Raw genomic sequence first — 21,504 nt, 5'->3', positions numbered from 1 at the left:
TCGGTAGTGTCCGGTGTTCCGGGGGAAACAGGTATAAGGTCAACAATCGGTAGTGTTCGGTGTTCCGGGGGAAACAGGTATAAGGGCAGCAATCGGTAGTGTCCGGTGTTCCGGGGGAAACAGGTATAAGAGCAGCAATCGGTAGTGTCCGGTGTTCCGGGGGAAACAGGTATAAGGGCAGCAATCGGTAGTGTCCGGAGTTCCGGGGGAAACAGGTATAAGGGCAGCAATCGGTAGTGTCCGGTGTTCCGGGGGAAACAGGTATAAGAGCAGCAATCGGTAGTGTCCGGTGTTCCGGGGGAAACAGGTATAAGGGCAGCAATCGGTAGTGTCCGGTGTTCCGGGGGAAACAGGTATAAGAGCAGCAATCGGTAGTGTCCGGTGTTCCGGGGGAAACAGGTATAAGGGCAGCAATCGGTAGTGTCCGATGTTCCGGGGGAAACAGGTATAAGGGCAGCAATCGGTAGTGTCCGGTGTTCCGGGGGAAACAGGTATAAGGGCAGCAATCGGTAGTGTCCGGTGTTCCGGGGGAAACAGGTATAAGGACAGCAATCGGTAGTGTCCGGTGTTCCGGGGGAAACAGGTATAAGGGCAGCAATCGGTAGTGTCCGGTGTTCCGGGGGAAACAGGTATAAGGGCAGCAATCGGTAGTGTCCGGTGTTCCGGGGGAAACAGGTATAAGGGCAGCAATCGGTAGTGTCCGGTGTTCCGGGGGAACCAGGTATAAGGGCAGCAATCGGTAGTGTCCGATGTTCTGGGGGAAACAGGTATAAGGGCAGCAATCGGTAGTGTCCGGTGTTCCGGGGGAAACAGGTATAAGGGCAGCAATCGGTAGTGTCCGATGTTCCGGGGGAAACAGGTATAAGGGCAGCAATCGGTAGTGTCCGGTGTTCCGGGGGAAACAGGTATAAGGGCAGCAATCGGTAGTGTCCGGTGTTCCGGGGGAAACAGGTATAAGAGCAGCAATCGGTAGTGTCCGGTGTTCCGGGGGAAACAGGTATAAGGGCAGCAATCGGTAGTGTCCGGTGTTCCGGGGGAAACAGGTATAAGGGCAGCAATCGGTAGTGTCCGGTGTTCCGGGGGAAACTGGTATAAGGGCAACAATCGGTAGTGTCCGGTGTTCCGGGGGAAACAGGTATAAGAGCAGCAATCGGTAGTGTCCGGTGTTCCGGGGGAAACAGGTATAAGGGCAGCAATCGGTAGTGTCCGGTGTTCCGGGGGAAACAGGTATAAAGGCAGCAATCGGTAATGTCCGGTGTTCCGGGGGAAACAGGTATAAGGGCAGCAATCGGTAGTGTCAGGTGTTCCGGGGGAAACAGGTATAAGTGCAGCAATCGGTAGTGTCCAGTGTTCCGGGGGAAACAGGTATAAGAGCAGCAATCGGTAGTGTCCGGTATTCCGGGGAAACAGGTATAAGAGCTGTAATCGGTAGTGTCCGGTGTTCCGGGGGAAACAGGTATAAGAGCAGCATTCGGTAGTGTCCGGTGTTCCAGGGGAAACAGGTATAAGGGCAGCAATCGGTAGTGTCCGGTGTTCCGGGGGAAACCGGTATAAGGGCAGCAATCGGTAGTGTCCGGTGTTCCGGGGGAAACAGGTATAAGGACAGCAATCGGTAGTGTCCGGTGTTCCGGGGGAAACAGGTATAAGGGCAGCAATCGGTAGTGTCCGGTGTTCCGGGGGAAACAGGTATAAGGGCAGCAATCGGTAGTGTCCGGTGTTCCGGGGGAAACAGGTATAAGGACAGCAATCGGTAGTGTCCGGTGTTCCGGGGGAAACAGGTATAAGGGCAGCAATCGGTAGTGTCCGGTGTTCCGGGGGAAACAGGTATAAGGGCAGCAATCGGTAGTGTCCGGTGTTCCGGGGGAAACAGGTATAAGGGCAGCAATCGGTAGTGTCCGGTGTTCCGGGGGAAACAGGTATAAGGGCAGCAATCGGTAGTGTCCGGTGTTCCGGGGGAAACAGGTATAAGGGCAGCAATCGGTAGTGTCCGGTGTTCCGGGGGAAACAGGTATAAGGGCAGCAATCGGTAGTGTCCGGTGTTCCGGGGGAAACAGGTATAAGAGCAGCAATCGGTAGTGTCCGGTGTTCCGGGGGAAACAGGTATAAGGGCAGCAATCGGTAGTGTCCGATGTTCCGGGGGAAACAGGTATAAGGGCAGCAATCGGTAGTGTCCGGTGTTCCGGGGGAAACAGGTATAAGGTCAACAATCGGTAGTGTTCGGTGTTCCGGGGGAAACAGGTATAAGGGCAGCAATCGGTAGTGTCCGGTGTTCCGGGGGAAACAGGTATAAGAGCAGCAATCGGTAGTGTCCGGTGTTCCGGGGGAAACAGGTATAAGGGCAGCAATCGGTAGTGTCCGGAGTTCCGGGGGAAACAGGTATAAGGGCAGCAATCGGTAGTGTCCGGTGTTCCGGGGGAAACAGGTATAAGAGCAGCAATCGGTAGTGTCCGGTGTTCCGGGGGAAACAGGTATAAGGGCAGCAATCGGTAGTGTCCGGAGTTCCGGGGGAAACAGGAATAAGGGCAGCAATCGGTTGTGTCCGGTGTTCCGGGGGAAACTGGTATAAGGGCAACAATCGGTAGTGTCCGGTGTTCCGGGGGAAACAGGTATAAGGGCAGCAATCGGTAGTTTCCGGTGTTCCAGGGGAAACAGTTATAAGAGCAGCAATCGGTAGTGTCCGGTGTTCCGGGGGAAACAGGTATAAGGGCAGCAATCGGTAGTGTCCGGTGTTCCGGGGGAAACAGGTATAAGGGCAGCAATCTGTAGTGTCCGGTGTTCCGGGGGAAACAGGTATAAAGGCAGCAATCGGTAATGTCCGGTGTTCCGGGGGAAACAGGTATAAGGGCAGCAATCGGTAGTGTCAGGTTTTCCGGGGGAAACAGGTATAAGTGCAGCAATCGGTAGTGTCCGGTGTTCCGGGGGAAACAGGTATAAGAGCAGCAATCGGTAGTGTCCGGTATTCCGGGGAAACAGGTATAAGAGCAGTAATCGGTAGTGTCCGGTGTTCCGGGGGAAACAGGTATAAGGGCAGCAATCGGTAGTGTCCGGCGTTCCGGGGGAAACAGGTATAAGGGCAGCAATCGGTAGTGTCCGGTGTTCCGGTGGAAACGGGTATAAGGGCAGCAATCGGTAGTGTCCGGTGTTCCGTGGGAAACAGGTATAAGAGCAGCAATCGGTAGTGTCCGGTGTTCCGGGGGACACAGGTATAAGAGCAGCAATCGGTAGTGTCCGGTGTTCTGGGGGAAACAGGTATAAGGGCAGCAATCGGTAGTGTCCGGTGTTCCAGGGGAAACTGGTATAAGGGCAGCAATCGGTAGTGTCCGGTGCTCTGGGGGAAACATATATAAGGGCAGCAATCGGTAGTGTCCGGCGTTCCAGGGGAAACAGGTATAAGAGCAGCAATCGGTAGTGTCCGGTGTTCCGAAGAAGCACACTATACATTATACACACACTATACATTATACACACACTATACATTATACACACACTATACATTATACACACATTATACATTATACACACACTATACATTATACACACATTATACATTATACACACATTATACATTATACACACATTATACATTATACACACACTATAAATTATACACACACTATACATTATACACACATTATACATTATACACACATTATACATTATACACACACTATACATTATACACACTATACATTATACACACATTATACATTATACACACATTATACATTATACACACATTATACATTATACACACACTATAAATTATACACACACTATACATTATACACACATTAAACATTATACAGACATTATACATTATACACACACTATACATTATACACACTATACATTATACACACACAATACATTATACACACACTATACATTATACATACACTATACATTATACACATACTATACATTATACACACACTAAACATTATACACACTTTATACATTATACACACACTATAAATTATACACACATTATACATTATACACACACTATACATTATACACACACTATACATTATACACACACTAAACATTATACACACTTTATATATTATACACACACTATACATTATACACACACTATACATTATACACACACTAAACATTATACACACATTGTACATTATACACACACTATACATTATACACACACTATACATTATATACACACTATGCTGTACATTATACACACACTATACATTATACACACACTATACATTATAGACACACTATACATTATACACACACTATACATTATAAACACACTATACATTATACACACACTACATTATACACACACTATACATTATACACACACTACATTATACACACACTATACATTATTCACACACTATACATTATACACACACTATACATTATACACACTATACATTATACACACACTATACATTATACACACACTATACATTATAATATATTTATATTTATATTTATATTATATTATATATATATATATATATTATATATTATAGCAGCCATGCTTTTAAGCAGATATGCTTTTAAGTATATATGTTTCAAGTATTTATGAAGTTTAAAAAGGAAGTTCAAAAAGAAGTGGAAAAGTGGACATCACCTACTGCTTCTGATTCCTGCATTTGATCTACGTTGGAAAAGAGGATATCATCTATCTAATACTGCACATCTCAACACTTAACTATTGCTGTGATGCCGCCTTTATTTTTTATATTTGCTGCAACCGCACTTATTTTCAAATTATGCACTTCCTTCCACCAGTCTCCTTATGTCTCTAACTCTATTCATATATCTCCATCTCTCCTTTCTTCCCCACTTCTCAGTTCACATGAACTCCTTTCTTACCTGCGTCCTCTGTCACCACACAGCTATACCCCCTGCACTAAAACACACCCCTACAAATCCTCCTCACACATCCTCTTTCTATCCATGCTTCTCCTTGCTTCTGGGGATATCTCTCCCAATCCTGGTCCCTGCCTTATTTCTACTTGCTCTCGTCCTCGCCTCCCACATGCAACTTCTACTCCTTCTGGTGTTAACCCCTCCAACCTCATACCCATCCCCTGCCACCCTCCCTCCTCTCTCCCTTTCTCCTGCCACCCTCCCTCCTCTCTCCTGCCACCCTCCCTCCTCTCTCCCTTTCTCCTGTGCCCTTTGGAATGCTCGCTCCCTTTCTAACAAGTTCCTCTCTGTGCATGACTTCTTTCTCTCTCACTCCCTGCTTCTCTTTGCTATAACTGAGACCTGGCTCACTCAGTCTGACTCTGCTCTGGAAGCTGCCCTCTCTTATGGTGGCCTTTCCTTCTCCCACACTCCGCGCCTTGATGGCAGGGGTGGAGGTGTGGGGCTCCTGCTCTCCTCTCTCTGCCGTTATCGAACTATTCCTATTCCCCCCTCTCTTGCCTTTCCCTCCTTTGAGGTTCACACTGTCCAGATCTTCTCTCCTCTCCCTGTTCATGTGGCGGTCATGTATCGCCCACCTACCTCTACTCATCCCCCTTCTGCCTTTCTCTCTCACTTTGAATCCTGGCTCTCTTTCTTCCTCTCCTCAGACTCCCCTGTTCTTCTCCTTGGGGACTTCAATTGCCACATTGATGACCCCTCTCTCCCTTGGGCTTCCCGCTTTCTTTCTCTAACCTCTTCTTTTGGCCTTCAACAGTGGACTGCAGCCAGCACCCACAAGGATGGCCACTACTTAGACCTGGTTTTCACTAAAAATTTCTCTCTCTCTGATTTCTCCATTTCCCCTTTTCCTCTCTCTGACCATCACCTCATCTCATTCTCTCTATCTCGCTTCTCAACTTCTCCACCTCCATCTACACCCCGGTTCTGCAGAAACCTGCGCTCTATTCACTTACCTGACTTTGAGTCCACGTTACACTCCTCCCTCTCCTCTCTCAGATCTGCTACAGACCCTGACAAACTGGTCAGGAACTACAACTCTGCCTTGTCCTCCTCTCTTGATCTACATGCCCCGCTTTCTCTCTGCCGCACTCGCCCTTTTAACCCTAGACCCTGGTTAAATTCCCACACGCGCATGCTGCGTTCCTCCACTCGTTCCTCTGAACGCCTCTGGAGGAAATCTCATACTCTCGCAGACTTCCTTCACTACAAATTTATGCTATCCTGTTTCAACTCTGCCCTCTCGCAAGCTAAACAAGCCTACTTTTCTTCACTAATCAACATGCACAAGTCTAACCCACGCCGACTGTTCTCTGTCTTTGATACTCTACTCAAACCACCCTCCGCTGCCTCTCCTTCCTCCATCTCCGCTCAGGACTTTGCTGACTATTTTAAGGAAAAGGTGGAATCCATACGTCAGAACAAACCCTCTGTTTCTTCCTCCCATCCTACACCTCTTCCTAACTCTCCTCCTGCCTTCCTTGACTCTTTTTCCACTGTCTCAGAGGAGGATGTGTCGCTGTTGATCGCCTCTTCTCCCTCTACCACTTGCCCTCTTGACCCCATTCCCTCCCATCTCCTAAAACCTCTTGCTCCTACTATAATCCCTACGCTCACGCACATTTTTAACTCCTCCCTCTGCTCTGGAACCTTTCCATCCTCCTTCAAACATGCAACAGTCATACCATTACTCAAAAACAGCAAGCTTGACCCTACCTGTCTTTCTAACTATCGGCCTGTCTCCCTCCTGCCTTTTGCCTCTAAACTCCTTGAACGTCTTGTATTCGCTCGCTTGCTCCATTTTCTCAACACCTATTCTCTCCTAGACCCTCTACAATCTGGCTTCCGTACTGCTCACTCCACGGAAACAGCCCTCACTAAAATAACTGACGACCTCCATGCTGCCAAAGACAGAGGTCATTACACTCTGCTCATATTACTCGACCTCTCTGCAGCATTTGACACCGTGGACCACCCTCTTCTCCTTCACATTCTCCATACTCTTGGTATTCGGGACAAAGCTCTATCCTGGATCTCATCCTACCTCTCCCATCGTACTGTCAGTGTCTCTTCTGCTAATACCTCCTCCTCCTCTATTGATCTCTCTGTGGGGGTACCCCAGGGCTCTGTCCTGGGACCTCTTCTCTTTTCTCTGTATACACTCTCTCTAGGTGACCTAATAACATCTTTTGGGTTTAATTATCACCTCTATGCTGACGACACACAAATATATTTCTCAACACCCGACCTTACACCTACTGTACAAACCAAAGTTTCTGAATGTCTCTCTGCTATATCATCCTGGATGGCCCTCCGCCGCCTTAAACTCAACATGGCTAAAACAGAGCTCCTCATACTTCCTCCCAAACCTGGCCCTACTACCTCCTTCCACATTACTGTTGGAACTACGATCATTCACCCAGTAGCCCAAGCACGCTGCCTTGGGGTCACACTCGACTCCTCTCTCACATTTGCCCCTCACATTCAAAACATTTCTAAAACCTGTCGCTTTTTCCTCCGCAATATAACAAAGATACGCCCTTTCCTCTGTTGCTCGACTGCTAAAACTCTGACTCAGGCCCTCATTCTCTCCCGTATTGATTACAGTAACCTCCTGCTGTCTGGCCTTCCTGCCTCTCACCTGTATCCCCTACAATCTATCCTTAACGCTGCTGCCAGAATCACTCTACTCTTTCCTAGATCTGTCTCAGCATCTCCCCTCATGAAATCCCTCTCCTGGCTTCCGATCAAATCCCGCATCTCACACTCCATTCTTCTCCTCACTTTTAAAGCTTTACACTCTTCTGCCCCTCCTTACATCTCAGCCCTAATTTCTCGTTATGCACCATCCAGACTCTTGCGTTCTTCTCAAGGATGTCTTCTTTCTACCCACTTTGTATCTAAAGCCCTCTCCCGCCTTAAACCTTTTTCATTGACTGCCCCTCACCTCTGGAATGCCCTTCCCCTCAGTACCCGACTAGCACCCTCTCTATCCACCTTTAAGACCCAACTTAAGACACACTTGCTTAAAGAAGCATATGAATAGGACTGTGGCTATTCTGAACACATGGCACATAAAGCTTGGCCCCCTGCAGATGCACTTACCAGAACTCCCTCCTACTGTCTCTGTACGTTCTCCCTACCTACCAATTAGACTGTAAGCTCCTCGGAGCAGGGACTCCTCTTCCTTAATGTCTAAAGCACTTATTCCCATGATCTGTTATTTATATTATCTGTTATTTATTGGATTACCACATGTATTACTGCTGTGAAGCGCTATGTACATTAATGGCGCTATATAAATAAAGACATACAATACAATACATACAATACAATAAACACACTATACATTATACAGTACACACATTATACATTATACATACACTATACATTATACACACACTATACATTATACACACACTATACATTATACACACACTATACATTATACACACTATACATTATACACACAGTATACATTATACACACACTATACATTATACACACACGATACATTATACACACACTATACATTATACACACATTATACATTATACACACACTATACATTATACACACTATACATTATAAACACACTATACATTATACACACACTATACATTATACACACATTATACATTATACACAAACTATACATTATACACACATTATACATTATACACACACTATACATTATACACACATTATACATTATACACACATTATACATTATACAAACATTATACATTATACACACACTATACATTATACACACACTATACATTATACACACATTGTACATTATACACACACTATACATTATACACACACTATACATTATACACACACTATACATTATACACACACTATACTGTACATTATACACACATTATACATTATACACACATTATACATTATACACACATTATACATTATACACACATTATACATTATACACACACTATAAATTATACACACACTATACATTATACACACATTATACATTATACACACACTATACATTATACACACACTATACATTATACACACACTATACATTATACACACATTATACATTATACACACACTAAACATTATACACACATTATACATTATACACACATTATACATTATACACACATTATACATTATACACACATTATACATTATACACACTTTATATATTATACACACACTATACATTATACACACACTATACATTATACACACATTATACATTATACACACATTATACATTATACAAACATTATACATTATACACACACTATACATTATACACACACTATACATTATACACACACTATAAATTATACACACACTATACATTATACACACATTAAACATTATACAGACATTATACATTATACACACATTATACATTATACACACTATACATTATACACACACAATACATTATACACACACTATACATTATACATACACTATACATTATACACACACTATACATTATACACACACTATACATTATACACACATTATACATTATACACACACTATACATTATACACACACTATACATTATACACACACTAAACATTATACACACTTTATACATTATACACACACTATAAATTATACACACATTATACATTATACACACACTATACATTATACACACACTATACATTATACACACACTAAACATTATACACACTTTATATATTATACACACACTATACATTATACACACACTATACATTATACACACATTATACATTATACACACATTATACATTATACAAACATTATACATTATACACACACTATACATTATACACACACTATACATTATACACACATTGTACATTATACACACACTATACATTATACACACACTATACATTATACACACACTATACATTATACACACACTATACATTATACACACATTATACATTATACACACATTATACATTATACACACATTATACATTATACACACATTATACATTATACACACACTATAAATTATACACACACTATACATTATACACACATTATACATTATACACACACTATACATTATACACACACTATACATTATACACACATTATACATTATACACACATTATACATTATACACACATTATACATTATACACACACTATACATTATACACACACTATACATTATACACACACTAAACATTATACACACTTTATATATTATACACACACTATACATTATACACACACTATACATTATACACACATTATACATTATACACACATTATACATTATACAAACATTATACATTATACACACACTATACATTATACACACACTATACATTATACACACATTGTACATTATACACACACTATACATTATACACACACTATACATTATACACACACTATACATTATACACACACTATACATTATACACACATTATACATTATACACACATTATACATTATATACACATTATACATTATACACACATTATACATTATACACACACTATAAATTATACACACACTATACATTATACACACATTATACATTATACACACACTATACATTATACACACACTATACATTATACACACATTATACATTATACACACATTATACATTATACACACATTATACATTATACACACACTATAAATTATACACACACTATACATTATACACACATTAAACATTATACAGACATTATACATTATACACACATTATACATTATACACACTATACATTATACACACACAATACATTATACACACACTATACATTATACATACACTATACATTATACACACACTATACATTATACACACACTATACATTATACACACATTATACATTATACACACACTATACATTATACACACACTATACATTATACACACACTAAACATTATACACACTTTATACATTATACACACACTATAAATTATACACACATTATACATTATACACACACTATACATTATACACACACTATATATTATACACACACTAAACATTATACACACTTTATATATTATACACACACTATACATTATACACACACTATACATTATACACACACTAAACATTATACACACATTGTACATTATACACACACTATACATTATACACACACTATACATTATACACACACTATACATTATACACACACTATACTGTACATTATACACACACTATACATTATACACACACTATACATTATAGACACACTATACATTATACACACACTATACATTATAAACACACTATACATTATACACATATTATATATTATACACACACTATACATTATACACACACTACATTATACACACACTACATTATACACACACTATACATTATACACACACTATACATTATACACACACTATACATTATACACACACTATACATTATACACACACTATACATTATAAACACACTATACATTATACACACATTATACATTATACACACACTATACATTATACACACACTATACATTATACACACACTATACATTATACAAACTATACATTATACACACACTATACATTATACACACACTATACATTATACACACACGATACATTATACACACACTATACATTATACACACATTATACATTATACACACACTATACATTATACACACACTATACATTATACACACACTATACATTATACACACACTATACATTATACACAAATTATACATTATACACACACTATACATTATACACACATTATACATTATACACACACTATACATTATACACACATTATACATTATACACACATTATACATTATACAAACATTATACATTATACACACACTATACATTATACACACACTATACATTATACACACATTGTACATTATACACACACTATACATTATACACACACTATACATTATACACACACTATACATTATACACACACTATACATTATACACACATTATACATTATACACAGTATACATTATACACACACTATACATTATACACACACTATACATTATACACACACTATACATTATACACACAATATACACTATACACAATATACATTATACACACACTATACATTATACACACATTATACATTATACACACACTATACATTATACACACATTATACATTATACACACATTATACATTATACAAACATTATACATTATACAAACACTATACATTATACACACATTATACATTATACAAACATTATACATTATACAAACACTATACATTATACACACACTATACATTATACACACTAAACATTATACACACATTGTACATTATACACACACTATATATTATACACACACTATACATTATACACACTATATATTATACACACACTATACATTATACACACACTATACATTATACACACTATATATTATACACACACTATACATTATACACACACTATACATTATACACACACTATACATTATACACAAACTATACATTATACACACACTATACATTATACACACTATATATTATACACACATTATACATTATACACACACTATACATTATACACACACTATACATTATACACACACTATACATTATACACACACGATACATTATACACACACTATACATTATACACACACTATACATTATACACACACTATACATTATACACACACTATACATTATACACACACTATACATTATACACACACTATACATTACACACACATTATACATTATACACACATTATACATTATACACACACTATACATTATACACACACTATACATTATACACACACTATAAATTATACACACACTATACATTATACACACACTATACATTATACACACACTATACATTATACACACATTATACATTATACACACATTATACATTATACACACACTATACATTATACACACACTATAAATTATACACACACTATACATTATACACACACTATACATTATACACACATTATACATTATACACACATTATACATTATACAAACATTATACATTATACACACACTATACATTATACACACACTATACATTATACACACACTATACATTATACACACACTAAACATTATACACACATTATACATTATACACACACTATACATTATACACACACTATACATTATACACACACTATACATTATACACACATTATACATTATACACACACTATACATTATACATACATTATACATTATACACACACTATACATTATACACACACTATACATTATACACACATTATACATTATACACACATTATACATTATACACACACTATACATTATACACACATTATACATTATACACACATTATACATTATACAAACATTATACATTATACACACACTATACATTATACACACACTATACATTATACACACACTAAACATTATACACACATTATACATTATACACACACTATACATTATACACACACTATACATTATACACACACTATACATTATACACACATTATACATTATACACACACTATACATTATACATACTGTACATTATACATTATACACACACTATACATTATACACACATTATACATTATACACACACTATACATTATACACACATTATACATTATACACACATTATACATTATACACACATTATACATTATACAAACATTATACATTATACACACACTATACATTATACACACACTAAACATTATACACACATTATACATTATACACACACTATACATTATACACACACTATACATTATACACACACTTAAGAGAACACAGTGAGCAGAGATCCTGGAGTTCCGTCTTCGGAGAAGAAGCAGGTGACCGCCCATAATCCAACCCCCCGATCGACGTCACGCGCCGACGTCGCGAGTCAGCTGACGCGGAAGCTGAACGGTTGCTGATCGGGACAACGAGGAGGGCTGTGCATCAACGCATCAGAAGAAGCGGAAAACGTCCAGACACCCCCTGTTCCTGCGGTTGTTATTTACACCGAGATGCCTATACCAATTTTTATTCTGTGAGTTTTTATAACCGTTTTTATTTTTCCATAAATCTGACAATATTACCCTATGGGCCTTGCGCTTTTTTCTTTTTTCTTTCCCTGTCTATAGCTTTCTCTGGTCCCGAGGTTGGTTCCAGATGAAAAAAGGCTGCATACCCATAGGAGATCAGGCTTGGACTCTGTATTTGGGACCACAAAAAGCAAACTTCATGGACACTAAGTATTTTAATTGATTATAATAATTGTTTTAATGTTTTGCTGTGTAAATCCCTTGTAACTTATTTTCTCCCTTTGTGTGTTATTAATACACAAGGAGGCTGATAAGTAAGAGCGCTGGTGGACACATTTGGAGGCAGAGGGGCTCACACCTACCTGCTCACAATTGTGTTATACTTAATTCACATCACTTTACTATACCAGACCTGGTTGGGGGGCGAGTGGGGGGGGAGAAGGGGGCGAGGGGGAACCGGTGCGTCTTTTGCTTGGGTTTTGGTTCCTTCTTTAGTTCCTGTATCGTTTTGTTGTACGTTTCTCCAATGGACTTTCACCCTATTCCCTGCTCTTCTCTTGCCCTCGTGCACTCGGGGCTGTCGTCAGTTTCAGGCCTACCTGTCCGTCACTATGTGGTGTCGGATCTCTTACCTTCAAAGGAGAACGCATTTGCTGCTATCATTGAAGTATTGCGGCAGCATCCACCCCTGGGGTATCTGTCTGGGCCAGCCATGGCGTCCAGACTTTTAGGAAATTTAGGGCGGTGTCATTAACTAGACTCGTTAATTGCTCCATCCGGCAGACATGCCAAATCCTGTTTCTGATTTTAGGGATGATTGGTAGTTCCTTTTGCTTCCATAATGCTGCGATCTCGCATCTTGTGGCTGTTGCAAAATGCGCAATTAATTTATGCGTCGCATTTGATAGACCCTGGATCCGCCTGCCCAAGAGGAACACCCACGGGTCCAGGGGGATCTCCAAATTGAGAATCCTTTGTAACCAATCTCTAATTTGTTCCCAAACCAGGACCACTTTTGTGCAGGACCACAGCATGTGTCGCAAATCCGCCTCCACCCCGCAGCGCTTTGGGCAGAGCGGGGAATAGCCCCTGACAAATGTAGCTGATCTTTATGGGGTGTAATACCATCTCATGAGGACCTTATATGCGTTCTCCTTTAATGTGGTGCATATTGAATGTCACGGTGACTTTATGGCAGGCTGTAATTTACACCAAAATATATATAATATATATATAACTGGGTCTGATCTGGGACGAGACTTAGATATGATAAAATATAATTTATTCCTTGATAAAGGTGAACACACGAGATATACAAATAACAGGCAAAATATAGACACTTACTTAAAGATGGAAATGATGAAACAGTCACATCTGGACTGGCAGTTCATACAGCAAATCTTCATCATCCCAAGACACGAAAAGACATTTGCATGAAGACATTCAGACATGAAGCCTTTGCATGAAGACTTTGCATGAAGACTTTGCATGAAGACACTGAGTAAGGGGGGACTCTGGCTTATATACCATTTTAACCCTTCTTTTACATTCAAGATGCCGCGCTGTCTAGCAAGCATCTCTTTGAAGCTTCCTGAAGCAGCTTTTGGACTTCCCTTGTTTAGTGTGAAGTATCACATTTAAAAAAACCTTCAGTTTCTTGGTTCCTGCCTCCAACATAAACAATTAGGCAATTTAGCCTTTGATCACCAGGCTATGTAAATTGTAGCAAGATGTTCTGCTTGCCTATTTCCATAACAGAGCGAGTTTGCAGTTTTCAAAATCCCATATACACTGTAAATAACTAAATAACTTCATAACTTCAGTTCAGTAATATTTACTGGCACGCGAGACATATTAATACATTCCGTCACGCCTGACGCTCCCAAAAAGACTACATATTACCATGTAGTACTAAAATTAAGGGAGATATTAATATCTGGCTCTTAGTATCTGTTAGATATCAAGTGTTTAGAACCATTAGTTGGGGCTTGGGCCCACGAATACACATATGTAACTCTTAGCACGTTCAGCCAAGGACATCTCATAATATTCTTATATTTAATAAGGTCACCCATTCTGATATCTCCTGGTGTAACCGCCCCCTTGTCCCCATCAATAAACCCTTTGAAGCAGGGACCCCTGGGTGGGGGACATTTGTCACCTGGTTTTAGATTTCACACCTAATGCCCAGACCTCCTGAATCAGAGGCCTTTGTAAGTGTGAGTTATAATGCTCACACCCCACTCTAGCTTTCTGCAAACAGGACGCCTTTGATCAGGGCTGTTTCCTAGCAATATTCCCTTGGCCTGCAAATTAGGTATTAACATACTGTGCACCAAAACCCCCATGTGTATGTTTCACACCCAACTGCAATCAAGCCGTTTGAAGTCCAGATTTTCTGAAAAGACACAATACAGTTGTATTTTCTTAAACTACAGCTTATTAACCCCTTAAGCCCCAGTGTGTGTGGTGCAGACACTGGCATAACCATAAACATGGGAACAGGGGAATATACATTTTCATGGTAGAACAAGGGTTAAATCACATTTCTGGACCTCAGCCCAGTTAACCCCTTGCTTCCCAGGTGAGAGTAGAGGGTGGCCAATTGGGGTGCAACCCCTTTAATCCCGGGCCAAATCCTCACGACCGTCACACCTCCCCTGCTCAAGGGGTGTCTGGTAACCCAGCTGCCTCCCCCTGGCACTGGGATACCGCAGGCGCCCTTGAAGCACTCAATAAGTCCTGAGGGGTTGGCCTGGCAAAATTGTCCTCCGGCATTGTCCAGTATATTGTCCTGGCCACAATGGATGGTAAAGTCCAGATCCTGTGGAGCAGGACTCCACTGTGGCCACCGGGCATTCTCCTTTGCCTCCCTCTGCCCCCCACCCAGTGCCTGGTGAACCAAGTCCATGGTGAAGGGGCCCCGTTGCAGACCAGGCTGCACATTGCCCAGAGACTGGCATGTTTCTGCACCTACAGGAGACCAGCTATCCAGCACAGACCGTCGCTTTCCTGTCAACCAAGTCTGGGAAAGAGCTATGTCACTATCCTGTAGGGACCCTACCTGCCCTGGCTCTGTGCCAACCTGTAGCTGCTCTGCTATACTCCTGACTCTCCTCCCTGGCTGCCAATGTTCCCACAGCCCGCCCTTTGGGAACCCTGGGGAATCTGTCAGAGGGGTCACTCCTGGCCAGTCAGAACAAGGGACCTTCTGCCTACCTAGCCCATCCCTAGCTCCTGCCAGCTGCCTGACACCCCACTGACCTATCTCCCCCTGCTCCACGGTGTCTCCCTGCCTAGCATCCCTTAGGCCCAGCACCTCAGCCCCTGCTGATGACTCCTGCTGCTTACCTCCGTGCAGCCCACCTGCACTTCTCTCCCCCCTGGGCAATCCTAACCCAGACACTGGAACTACCTGAGTGCACCTACCTCCCTGACCTTGTCTCCCCCTTACCAGGGATGAGCTCAGGGGCACTTCTCCAGATGCAACCGCCTTAGCTCTTGGCTGGCAGGTATCCCTGGGGAGGCACAAGCCTGCCACTGCCCCGGATACCCCGAGCCAATAGCTAGGCTGCAACAGGGGGTTGCTGATCTGAGACACCCCCTGAGGCTCTGCCAGGGTAATGGGAAATTCTAGCTGCCATACCTGCTGCTGTCCCTCCCCGGCTACCACTAGCCCTTCTTCTCCGACTGAGATCTGATGCTGGCTACCTACCTGCAGCCTCCCCTCACTCCGCTTCTCCCTAGCCAATCCTAACCTGGATCCTAGGGACACCTGCGTGAGGCCATCTCCCTGACACTGTCTCCCCATTACCGGGGATGAGCTCAGGGTTGCTGGTGCAAATGCACCCACCTTAGCTCCTGGTTGACAGGTAATCTGGGGGTGGTCTAACTTAGCCACAACCCCTGATACCTCCAGCCCGTTGCAAGGCTGCAACAGTGGGGCTCTTAACTGAGAGTCCCCTTGCTGCACCGCCAGGGTAATGGGGAAGTCTAGCTGCCCTACAAGCTGCCCTTCCTTCCCCTCCCCTGGTGCCCCTATCTCCTGCCACCCCCCAGTCACCCCTAGAGTGAAACAACAGGGTACAGTCATAGGAACAAATAAGTCAGAGTCAGTCTGCGACTTGGTCTGGCTTACCTCGCTGGTCCCCGCAGAGACCGCCGCCTTCGTTGGTCCCAATTGCAGGGGGACTGGAGTGGCCGCCACCGGCATCATCTGGGCCGGGAAGCAACGGGTCGCCGCCGCAGCAGCGCCCGGGGTTGGCACAGGGGAATCGATGCAGGACCGGGGTCCCAGGTCTTTGTGGAGAAACACAGCTCCATGCAAACCAGGTAACAAAACCCCCTCCCGCAATCCCTGTCCCTCCCCCCACTCAGAAAGGGTTACGGCACTTTGCCGGAATCGCGGCTCTTCTGCTGCCGCCGCCGCCATGGGCAAGCCCCGGGAAGCTGCCGCAGCAGTACCCGGCTTTGATGCAGGGTCGCCGGCGTGGGTTGTGGGGCTCTGGTCGTCGCTGGGAATTGCCGACTCCGCCAAACCATGTGAAACACCCACCTCCCGCACACCCCAACACTCCCCCCAAATAAAATTGCCGCCGGCAGGATGCCGGAGTGTCGGCTTCTTCTCCGCCGCCGCCACCGGTTCTCCGCCGGGATCAGGTGGATGGCCGCTGCTCTCCACCGCTGTTGCTGATGCAGCCCGTCCAGGTTCTCCAGGAGACGTCCCGAGGAGGGTTTGTCGCCCCGGCTGGGCGGGAGCCATCAGAGGATGCCGCTAACTGGGTCATCTTTTCCGCAGCTCGTGAGCGCTGGCCCTGAGGGGCTTCTTCGCCCAACCTCGCACGGTCAGGGCACTGGGCATTATTGTGGCCCATTTGTTGGCAGTGCCGCAGCGGTTGCTGGTGCTTCTCCGCCACCGGTGGACTAACCCCAGCAAGGGGCAATGGAGTCCAGAGTGGAGTTGCTTGAGCGCCGGGCTCCGGGAGGGGGTAAGTGGGTCGGGACAACGCCAGCCCCAGGAGCTCGTTCCGCTCCGCCTGGGACCACATCCCTCCCCACGCAGACAACAGTGAAAGCTCTTCCAGGGAAAATGGGCTGGCCGCCGCAGCGGCCGTTACCTCTCCTGGTGCAAGACTTCCATGGTCTCCGAGACCAACCGCTCCCTCCACAAGTCTCTGCCGTCCCGGAGCTGGGTCCATTCCCTGCTCTCCGGGTGGTTTGATGGTTACAGCAGCTGCAGCTGTGGATCTTTGCTCAGCCTGCCGGGTTTTATGTTCACCGATTGCTGTCTCTCTCTCAGCCTTGCTGGCTGCTGGTCCCCGCGCCGACTTGATGCACTCCTCCGGTCTCGGTGCCCGGCTCCAGTCAGACGGATGGCCGGCACTTTGGTTCTGGAGGCAATGCTTCTCACAAGTAGGGAAACAGTGAGGAGGTGCCATATCTTGTGTTATATGTTGTACACTGTGTGTTCAATATCTTTAGTCCCAAGGAATTTGCAATTACCATCAAGTTCCCACTATATTACAGTATCCCGCAGAACACTAGTAATACAGGTCCAGTTCTATCCCGCCGCTTGCCACCAGTTAATTACAAGCCTGTCACGGTGACTTTATGGCAGGCTGTAATTTACACCAAAATATATATAATATATATATAACTGGGTCTGAACTGGGACGAGACTTAGATATGATAAAATATAATTTATTCCTTGATAAAGGTGAACACACGAGATATACAAATAACAGGCAAAATATAGACACTTACTTAAAGATGGAAATGATGAAACAGTGACATCTGGACTGGCAGTTCAAACAGCAAATCTTCATCATCCCAAGACACGAAAAGTCATTTGCATGAAGACATTCAGACATGAAGCCTTTGCATGAAGACTTTGCTTGAAGACTTTGCATGAAGACACTGAGTAAGGGGTGACTCTGGCTTATATACCATTTTAACCCTTCTCTTACATTCAAGATGCCGCACTGTCTAGCATGCATCTCTTTGAAGCTTCCTGAAGCAGCTTTTGGACTTCCCTTGTTTAGTGTGAAGTATCACATTTAAAAAAACCTTCAGTTTCTTGGTTCCTGCCTCCAACATAAACAATTAGGCAATTTAGCCTTTGATCACCAGGCTATGTAAATTGTAGCAAGATGTTCTGCTTGCCTATTACCATAATAGAGCGAGTTTGCCGTTTTCAAAATCCCATATACACTGTAAATAACTTCATAACTTCAGTTCAGATTTACTTACTGGCACGCGAGACATATTAATACATTCCATCACGCCTGACGCTCCCAAAGAGACTACATATTACCGTGTAGTACTAAAATTAAGGGAGATATTAATATCTGGCTCTTAGTATCTGTTAGATATCAAGTGTTTAGAACCATTAGTTGGGGCTTGGGCCCACGAATACACATATGTAACTCTTAGCACGATCAGCCAAGGACATCTCATAATATTCTTATATTTAATAAGGTCACCCATTCTGATATCTCCTGGTGTAACCGCCCCCTTGTCCCCATCAATAAATCCTTTGAAGCAGGGACCCCTGGGTGGGGGACATTTGTCACCTGGTTTTAGATTTCACACCTAATGCCCAGACCTCCTGAATCAGAGGCCTTTGTAAGTGTGAGTTATAATGCTCACACCCCACTCTAGCTTCCTGCAAACAGGACGCCTTTGATCAGGGCTGTTTCCTAGCAATATTCCCTTGGTCTGCAAATTAGGTATTAACATACTGTGCACCAAAACCCCCATGTGTATGTTTCACACCCAACTGCAATCAAGCCGTTTGAAGTCCAGATTTTCTGAAAAGACACAATACAGTTGTATTTTCTTAAACTACAGCTTATTAACCCCTTAAGCCCCAGTGTGTGTGGTGCAGACACTGGCATAACCATAAACATGGGAACAGGGGAATATATATTTTCATGGTAGAACAAGGGTTAAATCACATTTCTGGACCTCAGCCCAGTTAACCCCTTGCTTCCCAGGTGAGAGTAGAGGGTGGCCAATTGGGGTGTAACCCCTTTAATCCCGGGCCAAATCCTCACGACCGTCACATTGAACTTTTTGCTGCTGCCTGTAGGATCCCGTACCATTCCTCATCCTCTAAAGTCTCCCCTAAGTCAGATTCCCACTGTCTGATGTAACGAAGTCTTGATTCATTAGGGGTCTCAGGACAGATCACTTCCCTGTACATTCTACTGCTGCGGCCAAGTTTATTCGAGCATTTGCCCGTTCTTGGCCGCAGCAGTAGCCTGGCGCTCGCCCGAGTGTGACGGGCGCGCGCCGAAGCAGCGGAAGAGCGCCCTCCAATCGGGGCGCTCTCCCTACCGCTGCCGGGGTCCGCCGGGTCCCCCGGAACCCCCTGCCGCCGTCCCGCGATCGCGGGACACCAGGGCTCCCTTGGGGAGCCCTGGACGCGCGTGCAGGGGGCGCTGGCTCCCGAAGACGCGTGACCGCGCGTCTATGACGTGCGGCACGCCGAGGGGCGGCCACTAGCAAGCCGGGAAATCAATATGCAATAAAGTGTGTCGGTAGTGTAGATGTGAGTCCCCGTGTGTC

This window comes from Ascaphus truei, unplaced genomic scaffold (assembly GCF_040206685.1).
Source record: "Ascaphus truei isolate aAscTru1 unplaced genomic scaffold, aAscTru1.hap1 HAP1_SCAFFOLD_315, whole genome shotgun sequence".
NCBI lineage: Eukaryota > Metazoa > Chordata > Amphibia > Anura > Ascaphidae > Ascaphus > Ascaphus truei.
The sequence above is the reverse complement of the archived record's forward strand: the minus strand, read 5'-3'. Positions refer to the sequence as shown.